General features: G+C 40.4%; 1 protein-coding gene across 3 annotated transcripts in view; it reads right to left on the bottom strand.

The window, feature by feature from the left end:
• Positions 1-19,865, bottom strand: part of BABAM2 (BRISC and BRCA1 A complex member 2) — a 427,256-nt gene that overhangs the window by 14,638 nt on the left and 392,753 nt on the right. The window lies entirely within an intron of this gene.

The raw sequence follows: 19,865 nt of genomic DNA, 5'->3' as shown, positions 1-19,865 counted from the left end.
AGTAACTTGCCCAAGGTCAGGCATGTGGTAAAGGCAGAGTGGGACTTGGATCTGAGCCAGCACCCTGCCAACAGCACACTGCCAGCCCTGGAGGGTCTTCTGTGCCTTCTGTGGCCACAGACCCATGTTCCACTAAAAGGTCCCTGCTGGGCACCACTCCCAACCTATGTCTGGCCATGGCATGCTGCAGCTAAGTATCAAGAGCCAGGTGACTGGAGCAGTAAGTTTTTAATATCAGAAACATCTGCCAACAAGCAGGTTTCCTTCTCTCAGGCCCTGGGCCTACGGTCCCACGCTAATGGGCATGGTTGTTCCCAGGGCGTTGACCTTGCTGGGCTACCATCACCCTTCCACCTAGGGTACAACAGCATTGATGTGCATGACTGCTCTTCATCTGCCCAGTCCCATCTTTCAGGTCACAGAGGGAAGTGCTGTGTCCACAGGACTCTACCCATTCCTCTGCATGGTGCTCTGCCCATTTTAGGGGCTCAAAACAATGACAAACTGTATTCCCTCTTGTTCCCAGTAGCCTTTTAGAACCAATAAGGGGACAGGAAGTAGACACCAGGTCCTCGGCTACTGGGGTCTCTCAGCCTCTCTTTCTTCCCACTCCTCTAGCCTCTGAACTGCTGGGAACTGCTGATAGATGCAGAATGAAAAGGAGAGGACAAGAGTCTTTCAAAATCTGTTCACATGGCTGGCACAGATACAGTTTCCACCATGAATTTAGGGGTGGAAATTGGATCTGACCACAATGCTGTATCACCCACAGAGTTCATTCATCATGGTCTTCTCAAAACCACTCTGACAACACACCCTGTAGAGGATGGGTGTCCCGGCAGAATGTCGTCACTGCACACACTGTGAAGCATGTAACCCAGTGCCCTGGGAGTGAGGTCAGTTCCCTCCACCAGGAGCCTGTCTATTCCAGACCTCTGAGCACATTTCTTTGTGCTGCTAATGTATTGCCTTTGAGACAGAACTATGTGGAAAATCATGTGCATTCCTCGAGCTGAGCCAATTTTAGGTCAGAAGTTGGCAAGGAAGAGCCAGGGCTTGGTCTCTCTAAGATAAGCACCTGGGAGTGTAGCTTCTGCCCTGCAAAAAGGCAGCAGGCCAAGGGAGCAAGTAGGGGCTAAAATCTAGCCTTGATAAGCTAGGTGCTCGCTTAGGGATGTGTGCCTTGAGAAAAGGACAATTTTTTCTTTATCCAAAGCTATTAGTCAAACTCAGCACCAACCCAAAGGGGAAACTTTTTCTAGTTTGCACTAAGGTTCCCACATAGGTGGCTCCGATAAGAGGACCATTCAATTCTACGTCTTGGGTTTCCTGTTAATGCATCTGGTGCACAACATGGGTATGGGATGCAAATTCTATAAATTAGAACCTTGTTTGCATTGGCTTTGGGGGAAGAAGATGAAAAAGATTAGTTCCTTCCTAGTCTGCATTTTCAAAGGCATCTTCAGAACCCATTCCGTTTTTCTCACCACAACCTGCCAATGTACCCCATCACTTTTGGCTACCTTCCCTCATCCACAGCTTAGACTCCAAAACTAAGGCAAATATAGACAGACTGGGGGTGGGGTGGGGTTTGGCCAGCCATACCCCAAGCTCCTCAAGGACAGCATCTGGCTCCCCTTCCTGCCATGTTTACCAAGTAGACGAATCAGCCTTCTCTTCCACATGGGTATAAATAGGTGCCCACCTTGAGCCATGCCACTGAATATGGTCAGACACGCGTAGCATACATAGAGTAGTGAGATACTATACTTAATACCCGTACAGTCGGACCTACACAGGTGGGGTATCTTTTTTTCCAAAACTGGTAGACACCAGGGGTACTGGAGCCATCAGACCAATAAACAAATACAGACATACAGCAAAATAAACTCTGTAAAAATACAGTCAAATAAGCCCCCATCCTGTGTAGAGTTCAACAATTTCAAAGCGTGCTTTGTATTGCTAAATGATGCAGGAGAGAAAGAGGCCCTTCTTAGTTACTTCAGGAGCTCTTCCTGTGAAAGAACTTGCCACAAGTTCAAAAGCCATACAATACTGGATTTGAAAACCCTAGAGATCACCTGGTCCAAGGATCAGCAAACTTTTCCTGTAAAGGGCCAGATAATAAATATTTTCAGCTTGGCAGGCCACATACTCTGTTGCAACAGTGCAACTCTGTCCTTGCAGTGCTAGCAGCCACAGACAATGTGTAAACGAATAGGTGTGGATGTGTCCAATAAAACTTCATTTATAAAAACAGGCACCTGGCTAGCTTTTCCCTTGGGCTGTTGTTTGCCAATACCTTATCTAGCCCAACTCCTCCTTGTGCAGAGGAGAGGTGTAGTGATTCCTTCACTGTCACAGGACCATTTGTGGTCCACTCAAGGCTGAGACCTGACTTGCATGGCTTGGTGAGAAGAACAGAGATATTGCTACAGGCCTAAGAGCCACGAATGTAGAGACCAAAATGGCCACTTGGATAACTGGAGATTTGGACTAACCTATTTAACTTCACCAGAGAGGACCAAAAAGCAAGTGGAAAATCACAGGTTGAAATCTATCTACAGGATACATCTACAGGCTAGAATCTAATGGGATTGGGAAAGACAACCTACACCTCAAGCTCAGCTTACAGGGATGTAACCATCAGTTAGCTCCTCTTAAGTATATGTTGCTAATGTTCATTCATCCCTTAGACCCAGGCACAATCTTCAAGTGTCTCTTTCTGGTGAAGGGCTGGAAAAAAGGGAAACAGGAACTGGAAAGCCACTGGCATTTGTCAGCGAACAATATGAGAAGAAAACAGCAAATTCATTTTTTCCAGTCAGCAGCTGGTCAAACATCTAACAGTACATAAATGGTCAGAGAGTACAAACCCTCTTGTCCAGGGCTGAGAACAGGTTGTTTTGGCTGTCAAGCATTTTCAAAACAAGTTTTCTTGGTCTTATGACAGGTTGTGGCAAGAACAAGAAAATAAAAAGAGTGGAAGATCCCATGATTGCCTCTCTGGGCTCCACGTGGGCTGGCACTGCCTGCACAGTCAAATTTGCCTTCAGAGTGTTCAGATAAAGCTGGTCTTAGGGTTAATACCACCTTGCCAGTGACACCACTTAATACAGTGATTCCTCTAAGAGCTCTCTGGCAATGGGTAATCATTCTAGTCTGGGAGGAATAGGTCAAAGTCACTCTTAAGCCCAAAGGAGCTATTCTGCTCAAACCTACACCCTGCTTTGTTTTGACTTTTGCCTCATGTTACATGGACAAATTATTCCCCTGAAATTAAGGTTAAAAGCTATCTGCTCTGAGGTGGACTTTTCCATCTCAACCACAGGACACTTGGTCAGGGTGGGGCAAAGAAAGCAGCAAGGAGGCATTCAAAGGAAGGGCCAAGGTCAGGCTGGTCTTGGGAAGTGACATTAGCGCCCTACCAGCAGTGGTCTTGCTCTAAGGGGCCTAACAAACTCTGCCGGCAGGACAGGAGGAGTCCAAGCATAAAGCTGAGAGTGGCAGCGTCAAAGGACACACAGCCACGCAGAGGTCTGGGGACTACTTATCAACGGATCCAGAGAAAATACTCAGAAATCAACCAAACAAGCGTGCTGGGAATTCTCAGATGCCCTAAACTCTTCATGAAGAACCCAAGGCAGTGGATAGAAGAGCTAGACTTCAGTTCAGACTCAAATTCTGAATAGGTGTGTGACCCTGGGCAGAGCACTTCCCTTCTGGGGGTTTCATTTGTTTCACTTCTGAGGAGGGGCAACTGGGTAGTCCTTCCAGCTCCAGAGCAGAGGGCAGTTAGTCTGTCACAATCACGCCTGGAGATGGCTGTCTCACATCACTCCCACCACACAGCTCTCCATGAGGGATAACTAAAGTTCCCACTGTTAGCATGTTTCTAGAAGAAACTGTGAAAGAGGGCACTCTACGCAGAGGCTTGCTCTTATCCCATGAGACAAGATATCAGACCACAAAGGATGTCATCATTCTGGCCAATTGTCTGCCAGAATGTTCTGAAGAAAGAAAAGAAAATCCTCCATGGGACCTTTAGGTTGGAGGAAGTAAAGGCTGATGTGTGTTCAGGCCCAGACACAGAGAGGGCGGGGATATCTGAGGTTGGTAGAAGACATTCTTCTGTGCTCACCCCTCACCTGCCCCCAAACACACACAGTGGGACCCATCAGCATGTGATGTCTCCACCCATAAAGTAATTTGAAGGTGCTGCCCAAAGCCTGCTGCACAGAGCCTTTGTTACCTGAGAGAAAAGACCAGAAGATAGGTGAGCCCCTACCCCAAATATTGATTGTTCTGGCTCATTCCTGGGTTGCCCCTCTATACAGGATGCCTGGTTAAGTTCAAATCTCAGATAAACAATGAATACCTTATTAGTATAAGTATACCCTAAATACTGCATGGAACATACTTAAACTAAATTTTTGGTTGTGTATTTGAAATTTAAATGTAACTGTACAACTTGTATTCTTAATTGCTCAATCTGGCCATCCTAACTCTGGAGAACAGAAGTGGATCTCTGAAAGTGTTGGGCATTGAGGTGGCGAAGGAGTGAAAAGGGCCAAGACAAACATTCCTTTATAGTGTTCCACGAGCCTAACCCTAGAACTTAGTTTTTACTACCTTTCTTAACATTCCTAAGGCCAAGGAGGATCTATTATGATTTACATATCTACACCAATGCATATCATTGCATCAATATATAATCCGTTAATTTAAGAAAAACCTTACTGCTTACAGAAAAAAAATCAAAAGTCTTAGGATAGTAGTCAGTAACATCAGCTATCACCAACAATATGCCAGACATTTTACAATCATTTGCTCATTTAATGCTCACAATACCCTGTGAGGGAGGATTGTTACAGATGAGAAAACCAAGGCCCACAAAGGTTAAAAAAAAATACTACTAATAAAAAAAATAAAAAATACTACTAGAAAGTGGCAGAACAAGGATTTGAATTCTAGTTGGTCTGATTCCAGGGTGCATGTTCTCTCCACCTGCAGAACTCTGCTGAATACCTCTTTTCCTTCCTCCCTCCCTCCTTTCCTTCCTTTCATCCCTGCCTCACATACTGCTCCCTTCTCCAATGTACACAGGCCTATCCCCATACTTCCCTCTGGCAGGAGTGTCCTCCCTCCACCTCTGCACTTCAAGTCCTACCAATCCTCTAAGGTCAGCTTCCTAGATCTCAGGAAACAGACATAATCTCTTTTCCTCCTTTACCTGCACGTTGCACACGTTTCTACCTTAAACAGAGTTATTTATTATTTATGTGGCATCTTCATTCCTCCTACAGTTCACTGACTGTATCCTATACACCATTTAACACTGTGCCTAACCTAGTGTGAATCCAATAAACATTTGCTGAATGATTGAATGACTGAATGAATGGGAAAAGTGCTGGTGATCTGGGCAAAATCTAATCAAAATGTTTGCCACTACAAACCCACACTAGAGCATACCAAACCCGAGTGTCAACCAAGGCAGAAAACCAAGAGACTCTGTGATCTAAACAGACAGCTGAGCTCAGTTGCCTAGTGAATTTGGGGTAGTGCAGGTCATCAATCTGAGGAAGAAAGGCAGTGCAGTACAAGAGTAGAATGCCAGTCTAAGAGTTGGGATACCCGAGGTACATCTTCAGTTTCTACATTAATTTACTCTGTGACTTTGGACAAGTCACTTCACTTTGCAGGGCCTCAACTTCATAATCTGTAAAATAGGCGTAACAGTGGTACCCATCTCATAAGGTTGTTATGAGAATTACAGGAGTTAAAATATATAAACCATTTAGAGTTTTGCAGGGTATTGTACGTACTCAATACATATTTATTACTGTCATTATTATTATCATCTATAAGATGATCAGGAGGGACTGCATGACCCACTGTCATTTATTTTGAGAAAAACAACATTGCCCTTACATGTATGTTCCCTTAAATTTTACTTTTCTGGACAACTAGAATAATGACAATTTAAGAATCATACAATCCCCAAAATGATCAATAGTGGAAAATTTTGGTTTTATAGATTTTGATTTTTAGAAAAACTAATAATTTCTTGCTTCACAATTCTGACTTGTACTCAGTCTATTGCCATGGATGACCTCCTTCTCAGGCAGAATCTAAAGCAGTGATAGACCATTCCAGAAATCAATCAGTAGGCTTTGTAACTGGCACTCTTCAAAATACGCACACATGAGTTTCAGCATCCAGAGAGCAGCGACCGTGTGTGTGTGTGTGTGTGTGTGTGTGTGTGTGTGTGTGTGTTGCAGCTCCCAGTGGTTTGTATATACTCTGAATATAGTGAGCTCTTACATGTTTGCTAAATGGAGTTAGCAAAAACTCAACAACAGCTACACACAGAGGGTGTAGACTTATTAGATGCCTTCTGGATCATCTTTGGGAAAACACTGTCACACCCTGATTTGAACAATCATGGCTGCTCTAAAGCCTGTCCTCCCGATGGCCACACATCTCTACCTGACCACTCCTGCACACAAGGTTGCAAACTACCGTTTGTCCTCAGAAGTGACTTTGGATTAAAGACTACCCTAGATCACCCCAGACTCAGTTCTGCTTTTTTGGTTTCCATTTTCCACTAGGCATGACTAAGTGCCAGAGGTTCTGTCTGTCTGGGAAGATAGGAGTCACTGGAATTTTCTGTCCTCTTCTCAATGTGCAGCCTCCCTGCTGCAATGTGGAGGCAGCTGTGAGGCCATGTCTTTCCTTCGATCTGATCCATTATAATACCCCTTCTCCTCTTTTGTTCTCAGACTCCAGTAATAAGTTTGGCCACAGCAACATTTTACTTTCTCTTAAAGGTACTTGGTGCCAGGTCTTAAGATTCTCAGAAGAGCTATTTCTGCTCAAAGCTTTTCCATGGGCACAGAGGCCTTCAGCCTCCCAGATGAGCCACTAGGAAGAAGGTTTCCAAGCCAGGCTACTCCATGGCTCCATGGATGGATGGGTACATGCATGCAGGTATGCTAACCTCCAGCCCTAGACTGCCCTGAACTGCTCCTGTGAGCAAGGGAGCAGGAAAGAGGCAGAGTAAAGATGGGAGGTTACAGGTGGCTTGCGCTGGGCCCTGGACCAGCAATCAGGGGCACAGGGTTCTAATCTTAGCACTGTATGCCTTGAACAACTTCTTCTAGGAAATGACAATGATGAATTAAATGTCAACTCTATGCCAATCACTGTGCTAAGGGTTTTATATCAATCATTTCATTTAATTTCCACCGCAATGGTTAATGCTTACCATATTCATAACCAGCTGTACTAGATGATCTCTAAAGTTCCTTCCAAGTTCCATGGACTGAGACTGGCCTCCAATGTCACGCTTACCTTCCTAGAATGTATTACTGCTTGGTCACCCAACTTAGCTCTCCTGTTGACTGTGGATTTTGCAGATCACTGCCCCAATACTTGCTCCCCATTTTTTGCTCACCTCTATAAATCCTCTACTTTAGTAGAGCAAGAGCCTAGTTCATTTTCACAATGCTGAATGATTTGACAATAGACAAGACAGAATCCCATTTCTGCAGAAGCAAGGCCGCAGCTTGTCATTATGATCTGCCCAGAACGGACAGTCATGATTGTTCTTTGATGCTTCCCTTTTTTCTAGAATTCATGCCGTAATGAGAAGTGATGGAAACAAGAGGCTTGGCCCTCCTGCTCTGGCTGGACTCCACATTACACATGATAGCCCTGAGGAGCCCTGGCGGCACCTGTCAGAAACAACATGCACATCTGAACAGTCAAGCCTAATTCCCAAGAAGCTGTTTTAACTTGACATCTGAAAATGTATTGCATCTAGAATAATTTTACTGGGTGTGTATTTAGGGCATATGTTTGCACGTTCTGCAACTGAGTGTTCTATAAATATCAGGCACGGGCTGTACAAAAAAGTATCACGTACATGGTGTACTTAATTCCATTTAGTAATGTTTTCAATTTGTGTCTGACCTCTGGCAACAGAGATGGAAGTTTCTCAATGTGAATAAAAAAAGTATGCCAAGCTACCTTAAACTTAAGTTTCACTTAAAATGCCAGAAATATATTAGAACTTAGAATCATTGGGTAGATACTAGTCTAGTACTTTTAGAAGAGGGTACTGAGGCCCAGAAAAGTGACACGTTTTCCCCACAATCACACAGGAAATTAATAATGGTGCCTAGATGAGACCCATGTCTCCTAACAACCAGGCCATTATTCTTTGCATTTTATTCACTTATTGTACATTTCTTCTTTCAACAGTGCCAAGGCAACTCTGATTCCATTAATAAGTATATATTCCTACTTTGGTATATTACAAAAATCTAAAACCAGCTCCTCTGCCCTTTCCTTTCTGACTTTATAAGGCATCTGTATATTTTTCAAAGAAGAAAAAATGTGCCCACAACTTACTATCAAGGAAGTAGCTGTACATGGCGGTCATGAACATCTTCCCAATAGCTGGGGGCATAATTGGAACCCAAGCCTGAGACTCAGTAATTCTCATAATGGCACAACTAAGTTAATTTCTCCGGCAAAGATGTGCTGCTACTCTTTCCATGTGACTGTCCTGATAAGCCACAATCAGTGCAGCTTCTTCTGGCTTATGTGACTGAGGCCAAAACATAAACCCTAACTCTGTTTTCCACTGAGAAAGCCAGATGGACAGGGGGTTCAGTCCTTAAAACAGCCTTCAGAGGGGCCACAAGTGGGATCAAAGGAACAGAGATAGAGGGCCTGGGAAAAGATGGCCTCAGGGGTCCTGCTGAAGGGGTTTAATAGGATTAAATTATAATCCTTAATAGGATTCCCCCAGGGGAGTAGGAACTGAGTGGGGCTGTGAACACTCTGTGCCAGGTACAGCCTGGTCTATGCAGGCTGAAAGGATGGTAAATGGCTCGCTCCAGGATGGGGGCTGTATTAGCAGTAACTGACAGCCAGGCTTTTTAATGGAGCTTATAGTTTTACAGCAACAGATGTCAGGTTCTAATAAATAATACGTTCTTTCTGATCTATGCAATTTGGAGAGGATGCCTGGATGTCAGGCAGATCTGGATTCCTCCCCATCTCTGTTGCTCTCTCTTCAGAAAAGAAAAACAAACCAAATCCCTAGAAGATATTTTTCAAAATGATACTCTTTGAGAGTTCAAGGATCCAATCATTCCATGTTATTTATTTGGTTCACTTTTATCTTCACAGCTTCTACATTTCTAAACACCAGGACAAGAAAGCCCAGAAGGGACAGGTGAGCTTGGTCGTATAGGAACCTGGTGTATACAGGAATGGCCTTGGTGACCTCAGCCTTCCCCAAATCCTGTAGGCTCGCCAGAGCTGGTTTCCTTACTGTCCTCTCAGGGTGATCTGATCACCAAAGCTATGCTGGCCTGGGCCTGGAAAATTCCCTCTTCTCTCCAGAGGGGAGTTCAGCTAAGATGAGATAGGGATTTTTTTTTTTTGGTGGCTGGCCAGTCTGGGAATCCGAACTCTTGACCTTGGTGTTATAACACTGCGCTCTAACCAGCTGAGTAAACGGCCAGCCCTAGGTTGGGATTTTTTTAAAGGGAACTATTCCTAGGAAACTCAGTGCAAAACTGAAGAAAAAAAGAAAACCCATGAATCATACCAGTTGGGCTTGCAGGTTCTGTCGCTAAGGTCTGACCCCAGATGGGCCCCCCGGGGCAGAGCTTCCTGGGAGCCTAGCCCTGGCTGTTCTGCTCTCTGCCAGTTATCCTTCCTGCCCATGAGGCTCAGTTCTGCAGCTGCTGCCCACTAGCAGAGGCGACATGGGGAGTGAGCAAGTATAGCTGGCTGCAATTCTTAGCTTCCTGGTTGTCCCCCACCCCTTAGGTGCCAGATGGGAGTTCCAGGAGTATAAATATGAAGAGGAGAGACAGGTTGGGGGGGGGGGGGAGTCGTGGTCCAGGAGGAGAGAGAGAGTGTTGCAAAGTCCTTTTCAGGATTTTCTCTAATACTGAGCGGTATCTGGATGCAGAGGAATGAGGAGAAGCTCAGTGCTACCTGGGTTCCAAAGCTGGTTCAGCTCAGGCTCCCTCCAGCCAGTTTACCAAGCACAGGGACTGCAGAGAGAGGCTAGAGTCTGCCACTCAGTCTCAAGAGAAACAAAGCATCATGTGAGCTGCCTTAAAGAGCTACCAACAAGGAGTGAAGAAGTGAGTGATTAATTCCCCGAGAAACAAACACACAAACAGGCCTATATTATAATCACTTACACTTCATGAATACCCTTCCACCAGCCCCATCCTAGTCGCCAAAGAATTCCCAGGCCTCGGGGCTCCTGAGCCCTTGCTTTGAAGCACACTGTGAGAACTGGGATTTCTACACTGTGCTCTTCGGAGTCCCAAGGGGCTAGGGGGCCTCAGAGGCCACAGTAAAGGGTGGGGATAGGGAACAAAATGGGTGGAGACATCTGTCCCCTTCTCTTGAATCAAGGGGAGGAGATCTATTTTTATCTGTTTTATTTAAAGGACTAATGCATGAGGCTGGATTGAAGCATTTGGCAGCTAATGAGAAGTTTGAAGAAAACAGTGTCTTTGGGAACACTAGGATATCAACAATGAAAACTAATTAATATAGTCCAGAATATACAATTTTAAAAAGAATTCTCAAAAGAGAAAGTTATTCTGCAAAGACAACTGGATGACAAATAATAAAAGTATGCATGGTGAAGAATCACATATGGGAAATTATGGACTGCTTTGAGAGGGTTTGGATAGGTTTCTAATAAGAAAATAACATCTCTCTCTGCGCTTGAGGCAAGAAAGGAGACAACAAATGGCTTTAGGAGGTTCATGATGAATTATTCCGTGTGTTGACTGAGAAGCTGTTTTCTGAAATAGTCTTTAGTGATTCCATTTATATAATGGATTTAATGTGTGACAAGCCATTGCAGAAGGTGGTTTGGGGGTTAAATTCTATTCTAAGATCCTACTTGGGCCTCTAGGATCACCCTGATGTTTTACACAATAAATTTGTGGGAAAAAATCATTCTATTTATAGATTTTTTAGACTAGAAAGGATTATAAAAAGTCATCAGCTCCATTCTTCTAGAGAGGTCTAAAGCTATATATATATATATATATAATATACACACACACACACACACACACACACACACACACACACACACACAAGATACCAAGGTAACTAGTGGGTTTAGTTTTTTTTAAAAAGTGATGGTTGGTTTTATGTAGATTAAGCAACTGAAGGATGGAATGGTCCCACTTTTCAAACTGACTGTGATGGCACCTAGAAGATACAAACACAGGGAGGGGATAACAGCCCACGGATGGAGCAGCCTAGAACTTTAGAACCTTTGGCCAAGCCATTGAGGTTGGGGGACTGTTTACTGGGGTACATGTGAAGGTATCAATGTTGACTCTGCTATCCTTTAATTAAAAATCTCCTTATCTCCTTTTCGCCTCCAGGAATGATGATGCTGATAGTTTACATTTATTGAATGCTTACCACATGCCAGACCCTATGCTGGACAATTCACCTACTTTACTCCAGGTCATAGGCAAAATTCTAAAATGACCCCCAAGATTCTCCACCCCCTGTATCATCCCCAGGATTATGAGTATGATGGATTTTGTTCTGGTAATAAGGTTTTTCTATAGTGCACAGATGAATTTAAGAAAGGAGGATTAACTGACCTAATCAAATGGACCCTTTAAATCTGGGTCTAGAGGTCAGAGACACAGGAGTCAGAGATTCAAAATATGAGGAGTATTTGATGTATCACTGCTGGCTTGAAGATGGAGGGGATCATGCGGCAGGGAATGCAGCCAGTTTCTAGCTGCTAAGAGTGGTCTCTAATTGAGAGCCAGCAAGGAAACAGGGACCTTACTCCCACAATCACAAGAAACTTAACCCTGCCAACACCCTGAGTGAGCTTGGAAGAGGAACCTGAGCCTTGGGAGAGAGCACAGCCCTAGCCAACACCTTGATTTTAGTTGTCTGGGACCCTGAACAGAGAACCCAGGCATGTTGTGTGGGACTCTTTATCCACAGAAACCGGGAGATGAATAATTTGTGGTGTTTCCAGATGGTAAGTTTATGGTAATTTGTTAATCAGCAACATAGGAAATCATATACTCCACGTGATACTCCTAATAACCTTTTAAACATTTTCTAGATGAGGAGACAAAGACTCAGGGAGATAATGAATTTGCCTAAAGTAACATAGCTAGTGAGTGGCAGAGACAGGTTTAAACTCAGCTATGTCTTGACTTCAGAGTCAGTGCCCTTAACAGCTGTATGCATTTCCTCTCTGTATGTATGTTATTTAAGTGCCAGGCCTCTGAGGAGGGAGCCTCAGACAAATGGTAAAAAGAGTGGGGAACTGTGTCTGTCTGCCTGACTGTAGATACACAAAAAGGTCAGAGGACCTATGTTGAGCCCTGTCTCAACTAGAAGCCACTAGAAGCCCTTGGGAAAGTTAATTAATCACTCTGAGCCTCAGTTTTCTAGTCTGCATGAAGAGCCCTCAGAATTTTTGCATCACATCCCTCCCAGAACTGCAATAACAATCCCATGAAAGTGTGTGAGGTGTACTACAAATGGCGAAGTACATGGGGCAGGCAGAGGTGCCTGGATGTCACGTAGGTGTACTTTTATTTTCTTGATGACCGAGAGTCTCAGTGTGCTCTACATACGGGATGGATATACTCTCTCTGATGGCTTATTTTGAGGAAGACATTTAGAAATAAGGTTTTTGTTGCAGAGAAAATTATTCTCTGTTATCTTTATTTGGAAACTACAGAATAAGATGAAATGCAATTTTTCTTTCTTTTCCTAAATTCTTTAAAAGTCAGTTGACTGTTAAAAGCCTAAGTAATAACAATGTATTGTGAAATTCATAAAATATGTAGAAGTAAAACTTGAATACAATAGCAGAAAGGCTAATGAAAGTATAAAGAGAGTTACAATATTTTAGGTTTTTACATTATATGTGAAGCATTATAATATTAATTCGTGGTAGGCTGTGGTAAGTTAAGGGTGTATTTTTTGTGTATAAGTAACTAAAACATGATACAAAAAGATATAGCTAAAAAGCCAATAAAAGAGATAGAATGGCATACTAAAAAATACTTGGATAAATTGAAAGAAAACAGGAAGGGAAGAGCAAAGTAATAAAGAACACAAAAAATTAAAAAACAAATAGCAAGATGGTAGGACTTAAATCCAGTGAGCTCATTAATTTTTGTTAAATGTAAATGAACTAAATACTCCAATTAAAAGGCAGAGATTATCAGATTAGATTAAAAAAACAGTCTATAAAAAGGTTTTCTTGAAATATGAAGATACAGATAGAAGGAAATAAAAAGGATGAAAAAAGACATACTATGCAAAAGATACGAAGAAGAAAGCTGGTGTAACTATATTGATATCAAACAAAGCAGACTTCAAGTCAAGGAGTACTATTAGAAATTACCAGTATTATTAGAGTTATTTATCAAGAAGACATACAATTCTAAATATGTAAGTATCTAAATAATAAAACTTCAAAATATAAAAAGCAAAAATTGACAGAACAAAAGGGAGAAATAGATAAATCTAAAACCATAGGTGGAGATTTTAATACCTCCTTTCAGTAACTGATATAATAAATAGACACATAAAAAAATCCAGTAAGGAGACAGGAAATTTTAAGAATACTAACAAGCAATTTGACTTAGCTAATGTGTATATAGACTACTATATCCTTAAACTGCAGGACACACATTCTTTTCAAGATAGACCACACACTGGGCCACAAAACAAGTCTTGAAGGCTTGAAATCATACAAATTATGATCTCTGACCAAAACAGAATTAAATTAGAAATCAATAACAATCAAATATCTACAAAAATCCCCAAACACTTGAAATTCAAGAAGCACAATTATAAATAACCCATGATTCAAAAAACAAAAAGAAATCACAAGGGAAATTAGAAAATATTTCTAACAAAATGATAATGAAAAACAACATATGAAAATTTGAGAGATGCAGCTATAAAGCAAACCCTAGAGCGTAATTTTATATTTAAAAAAAGAAAGGATTGAAATTGATGACCCAATTTCTTCAGTCTGATAAAGACATCTATCCACTCTAAGAAGCCTGAAATGGAAGAAAAAATTAAACTGAAAATAAACAGAAGATAGAATATAATAAAGATAAAAGTATAAGTTAATAAAATAGAAAACAAACCATGAATAAAATCAAGGCTAAAAGTCGCTTCTTTGAAAAGATTAGTAAAATCAATAAGCTCTTAGCTAGACTGTTTTCATAAAAAGGGAGAGAGAAAAAATGCAAATTATCACTAAAAAAGAATGAAGATCTTTCTATAGATCCTATAGCTACTAAAAGGAAAACAAGGAAATATTATAAACAATCCTATGCCAATCACTTTCACAACTTAGACATGATGGATAAAATTCCTTATGAAAAAACACAACTTGCTAAAACTAACAGGAGAAGACATTTAAAAATCTAAATGCCACTATATTTAGTAAAAACACTAAATTTCTTCTCACAAAGAAAACTCTATCAAACATTTATAAAGAATAAGATCAAACCTATACAAACTTTCAGAAAACAAAAAAGGAAGGAATACTTCACAATTCATTTTGTGAAGCCAGCATAGTGCTGATACCAAAAACCTGACAAAGACAGCACAAGAAAAGAAATTTCAGACCAATATCACTCATGAACATACATGTAAAAGATCTTAACAAAATTTTAGCAAATCAAATCTAATAATATAGAAAAGGATTAAGGACAAAATATCATAACTGAGAAGGGTTTATCTTTGGTTGGTTCAATATTCGATAACTGATTAATGTAATTCACCACATTAACAGAATAAAGAAAAACCATATGATTATGTCAACAGATGCAGAACAAGCATTCTACAGAATTCAAAACCAAATCATGATAAAAACTTTTCGCAAAGTAAGAATATAAGGTGATTTCTTCAATCTGATAAAAAAAATCTGTTAGCATCAATGGGGAAATATACGGCCTGATGTCTGATCTGACCACTTTTGTTCAACATTGTACTGGAGGTCCTAGTTACTGCAAGTAGGTAAGACAAAGGGGTAGGTAATACAGGGGCTGGCTGTTTAGTTCAGTTGGTTAGAGAGCAGTGTTGATAAAACCAAAGTCAAGGGTTCAGATCCCTGTACTGACCAGCAGCCCTCGCTCCAAGAAAAAAAAAAAAAAAAAAAAAAAAACCAGAAAGAAATAACATGACTAGAAAAAGAAATACAAAAAACATAAAGACTAGAAAGAAAAAAGTAAAACTGTTAGCCAATGACATGACTGTTTATGTAAAAAATTCTAAGAAATCTATAAAAAAGCTACTAGATCTTAGTAGAAGTAAATTTAGTAATGTCATATCATGTGAATATAGAAATCATTTGTATTCTTTTATACTGGCAACAAACAACTGGAAAATAAATTTTAAAAAATATCATTTACAATAAAAGTAAGAGCATTTAAAAATATTCAAGAATTCCACATTGAAATCTCAAAAAATTTCTAAGAGAAATGAAAACAAACCCATGTTCATTAGTTGGAAGATTCTATACTCTTAAAATGTCAATTCTTTCCTTGTTGTTCTACAGATCTAGTGCCACCCCAGTAGGCTTTTTAGGAGGGAGGGAGGGGTTGTAGTTGGCAAGCTGATTCTAAAATTTATATGGAAATGCAAAGGACCTAGAATAGCTAAAACAGTCTTTAAAAAGAATAAAGTCTTGATTTAAAAGAAATATTGGCAGTGGTGTACAAACAGACAAACAGGTTAATGGAACAAAACGGAGTACCCACTCCGATATGGTCACTTAGTTTTTGACAAAGCTGTGAAAATAACTAATTCAAAGGGGTAAAGAAAACTCTTCAACAAATGTTGCTGAAATATCGGGGTATATATAAACAAAAAGTTAACTTCAGCCTCTACCTCATACCATTAACAATAATTAATTTGAGATGGATCACAGACCTAAATGCCAAAGCAAAAACTAAAGCCTCTAGAGGAAAACCCAGAAGAATTTCTTTATGACCTTGTGGTAGGCAAATAATTCTGAGGACACAAAGAACATTAACATAGAAAGAAAACATTGCTAAAATATATTTCATAAAAAATAAAAATTTTCTTTCCATCAAAAGACATTTATGAAAATGAAAAGGCAAGCCACAGATTGGGAGACAATACTCACAATGCACATATCTCAAAAATATATACACAAACTCCTATATAAAACTTATTAATAAAAAGACCAACAACCAAATTAAAAATATACAAGATTTGAACAGATACTTCACAAAAGAAGATAAACCAGTAAGCACATGAAAAGATGCTCAACATCATTAATCACTGGGAAATGCAAATTGAAAACATGAGATATCACTTCATCCCCTCTAGAATAGCTAAAATTAAAAAGGCTGACAATACCAAGTGTTGGTGAGGATGTGGAACAACCGGAATCCTTGCACATTGCTGATGGGAGTATAAACTTGTACAACAACTTTGGAAAAAGTTTGTCAGTTCTTTAATAAAATTAATTATATACATACCCCCACTCCCAGGTATTTACCCAAAGAAAGGAAAATATATGTCTATAAAAAGATTTGTTCCTAGCAGCTCTATTCATAAAATCCCCAAACTTGAAGCAACTCAAATATCCATATACTGGCGAATGGATTAATAAATATACTATATTAATAGAATATTACTCAGCAGTAAGAAAGAAATGATAAATAACAGATAACAGATAAATCTTAAAAAATTATATTGAATGAAAAGACACAAAAGAGTATAATCTGTATTACTCCATTTATAGGAAGTATCTAGAAGAGGAAAAATTAAGACGGGGTGATAGAAATCAGAACAGCAGTTGCCTTGGAGGTAAAGAGACTACTGGTGTTTGGAAAGGGGTATTGGGTAACTTTGCCAAAACTTACCAAAAGGTATACTTAAAATCTGTCCACTCCTTTGCATGTAAATTACACTGAAAAAAAATATATACATATATATGCAAAGCCCTTGCCTTCAAAGAACTCATGATTTGGTTAAGGAAACAAGACATATATGAAGATGTGGAAAAACCAAAAAATCATACAAAAGAGATGCCAAAGCAGTATGTAACCACAGTCAAATGAAACTGGGAAGAAGAGGGGAAAGAGCTGCCTGTGAGTTAGAGCAGATGGGAAAACCCATATGGAAGTAGAATGAAGGATTAGATTTGAGGGGGCAGAAAGAGGGTGGGAGGAAAGGAGTGAGCAAAGACACTGAGGGACAGAGCAGAAGTTAAACCCCAAGGTCTTCTATATTCATTGATTGACCTATCATAGAAAGTCCATCCATTAGGGAGGAGTACAGTCCTGTTTTACAGAATGCAGTTCAGAGAGGTTAAGAGCCCTGGCCCAAGGCCACAGAGCTTATAGGATTAGACTTTGGGACAGGAATTGGGATCCAGTAAAGGGTATTTCACTTGTGAGAGACAGACCATGAGCAAGAAGCACGTGTAGTAGGAAAAGCCCTGGTCAGTGCCAGGAAGAGTCCTTTCTGAGTTCACATGTTTAGAACTTTGCTCTACGTGAGGGAATAAACAGCTGACTCCACTCAAAGGGCTCTATTACTGTTCATTACCCGTGAGAGTGTTTATGTCATGGGCAGAGCTCCCCTACTGAATTATAGCCTTTTACGCACTGTGTACATACAGTATTTCCAGAGGACAAAGAAACAGGGCGTGTAAGGAATGCTGCAGTTGACCTTTCTTTCTTTCCATCCTTTCTCTCAGCCTTCTCAACCAATGTGAAGCCGTATTATACTGCAGAACAGTTCTTTGGCTGTGTTTATCCATTACCTGGCCCTCTGACATAGCCCAGAGCAGTTACTCAGTTCTGCTGAGAATGGAGACTTTACACTATTTCTTCTTGCTAGTATGGGCTGCTGGCTTTCTCTCTGATTACATTTAAAATGCATCCATCTTCACTACAGTAAAAGGCAGATTTTTCAAACTGCTTCAGATGTTTTCTTTAGATTGGTGTTAGTTAACATAAAGCAAATGTCTCTTGAAACTCTGAACCAATCTGTTAAGATAAATAGGCTTCACTTACGATATTCCTATACTGAAATCATAGGCCTGTGGTCTGCAACTTCTAAAAGACTCAATTCATACATGCTAAAATGTCTACTTAAGAAAAACACACACTCACGCACACATACACACATACAAGATAGCTTTGCTATGGAAACCACAAAGACATGTCTGGTTCTGACTCCATAGCACATACCACAAATAACGGCCCATCTTCTAAGGAGAGATCCTATGTATACACAGGGAAAGCCCAGAAAATTAAACAACTGCAATACTTTAAACATAAAACTTACTTTATAATTCCTTTTTACAACTATATTTCAAGATATGTAAGTCTTAATCATTTTTACTAATTGTATCTGCATGTTTGTTTGTTTCCTGGAAAAAAATTTCAGACTTGGGTGTCATGAATAAAAAGGGAAAATACAGGGAGAGAGGGCACACTGAAGTTTCAGATAACATCAATTCTGGATTCCACATATGAATCTGGAACAGTGTGAATTTCTAGAAAAAGCCACTCTGTCATTATTTCAAAGAGTTCTGAGCCTGCTGTAAGTGAAGGGTTGTATTATAGAAAGTACAGGAGATGCCAGGAAGTCCCCTGGGAGGGAAAGGGTCGGGGGCCGGGGGAGGCAAGTGCAAGAAGCCATACTAATCAATACATTGTAGGTCTGGAAGGCCAGGCTTTATTAGTAAGTACTTTAAAACTGTCGGGGTTTTGATAAGATAAAGCCTTATCTCCTCTGCTGGGCTACAAATTCCATGAAGACATGGATAATTTCTAATTTGTTTAGCATTATATCCCCAGCATGGAACACAATGCCTGGAACACAGTGGATGCTTAATAAATATTGGGTGAGTGAATCAAGAGGATGCTTAGTAGATAGTCTTCATTTGTGTGATTCTTTGGATCTGATCATCCTTCAGCTGGGATCACAGGTGTGAGCATATGGCTGTTCAGTGAGAAAGTAATAACAACATGCCATGCTCTGATTTATTTTTGGAGACAATGATTTTGACCCACTGCTGCTTCGATCTAGGAAGCCATGGTTCATGAAGACTGATGTTCCAGATACTCAAGTCTTACCTATAAAAAACAGTCGGCATATTTCTATATTTACCTATTCCATACAACTGAGGTGTGAACCTTCTGAGAGGTTCACGAGCAATAGCTGTATCTCTAAACTCCAAACTGTAGCTAACTTCAACCTCTATCAAGTCCCCAGCCTACTTCCATTTTTGATTTTATAGCTATATGCTATTTGTGCAACTGTTTATTCAATCAAGAAACACACAGGTCCACTTTGGGCAATGGCTGTGGTACACACTACAGAAATGCAATGAGGTATGTAATTCAAAGAGATTCACTCCCATCTGAAAAAGTGCTACTGGATCCATGTATTGATTACTAAGCAAAAATTCTATTTGTTTACTGTCACCTGAAACTGTCCAGTTTTTGAAAAAAACACAAAAGTAGCTGCCAACGTTTTCATCATTGATATCATTTATCCACAACTCCAATTCCTATTTAGTACTTCTCTAATCTAAATAGTCAGGTAGAGGCTGGCCAGTTAGCTCAGTTGGCTAGAGCGTGGTACCGATAACACCAAGGTCTGAGGTTCAATTCCTGCACTGGCCAGCACAAATAAAAAAAAAAAAAAAAAAAAAAGAAAGAAAGATAAATAGGTAGATTTTTGATAAATCCTACAATCCATTTAAAGAAAAAACACAAAAACAAAAAACCAAAAAACAGTTATGG

Source organism: Cynocephalus volans, chromosome 14 (genome assembly GCF_027409185.1).
Source record: "Cynocephalus volans isolate mCynVol1 chromosome 14, mCynVol1.pri, whole genome shotgun sequence".
Classification (NCBI taxonomy): domain Eukaryota; kingdom Metazoa; phylum Chordata; class Mammalia; order Dermoptera; family Cynocephalidae; genus Cynocephalus; species Cynocephalus volans.
This window is presented reverse-complemented; position numbering and strand designations above follow the sequence as displayed.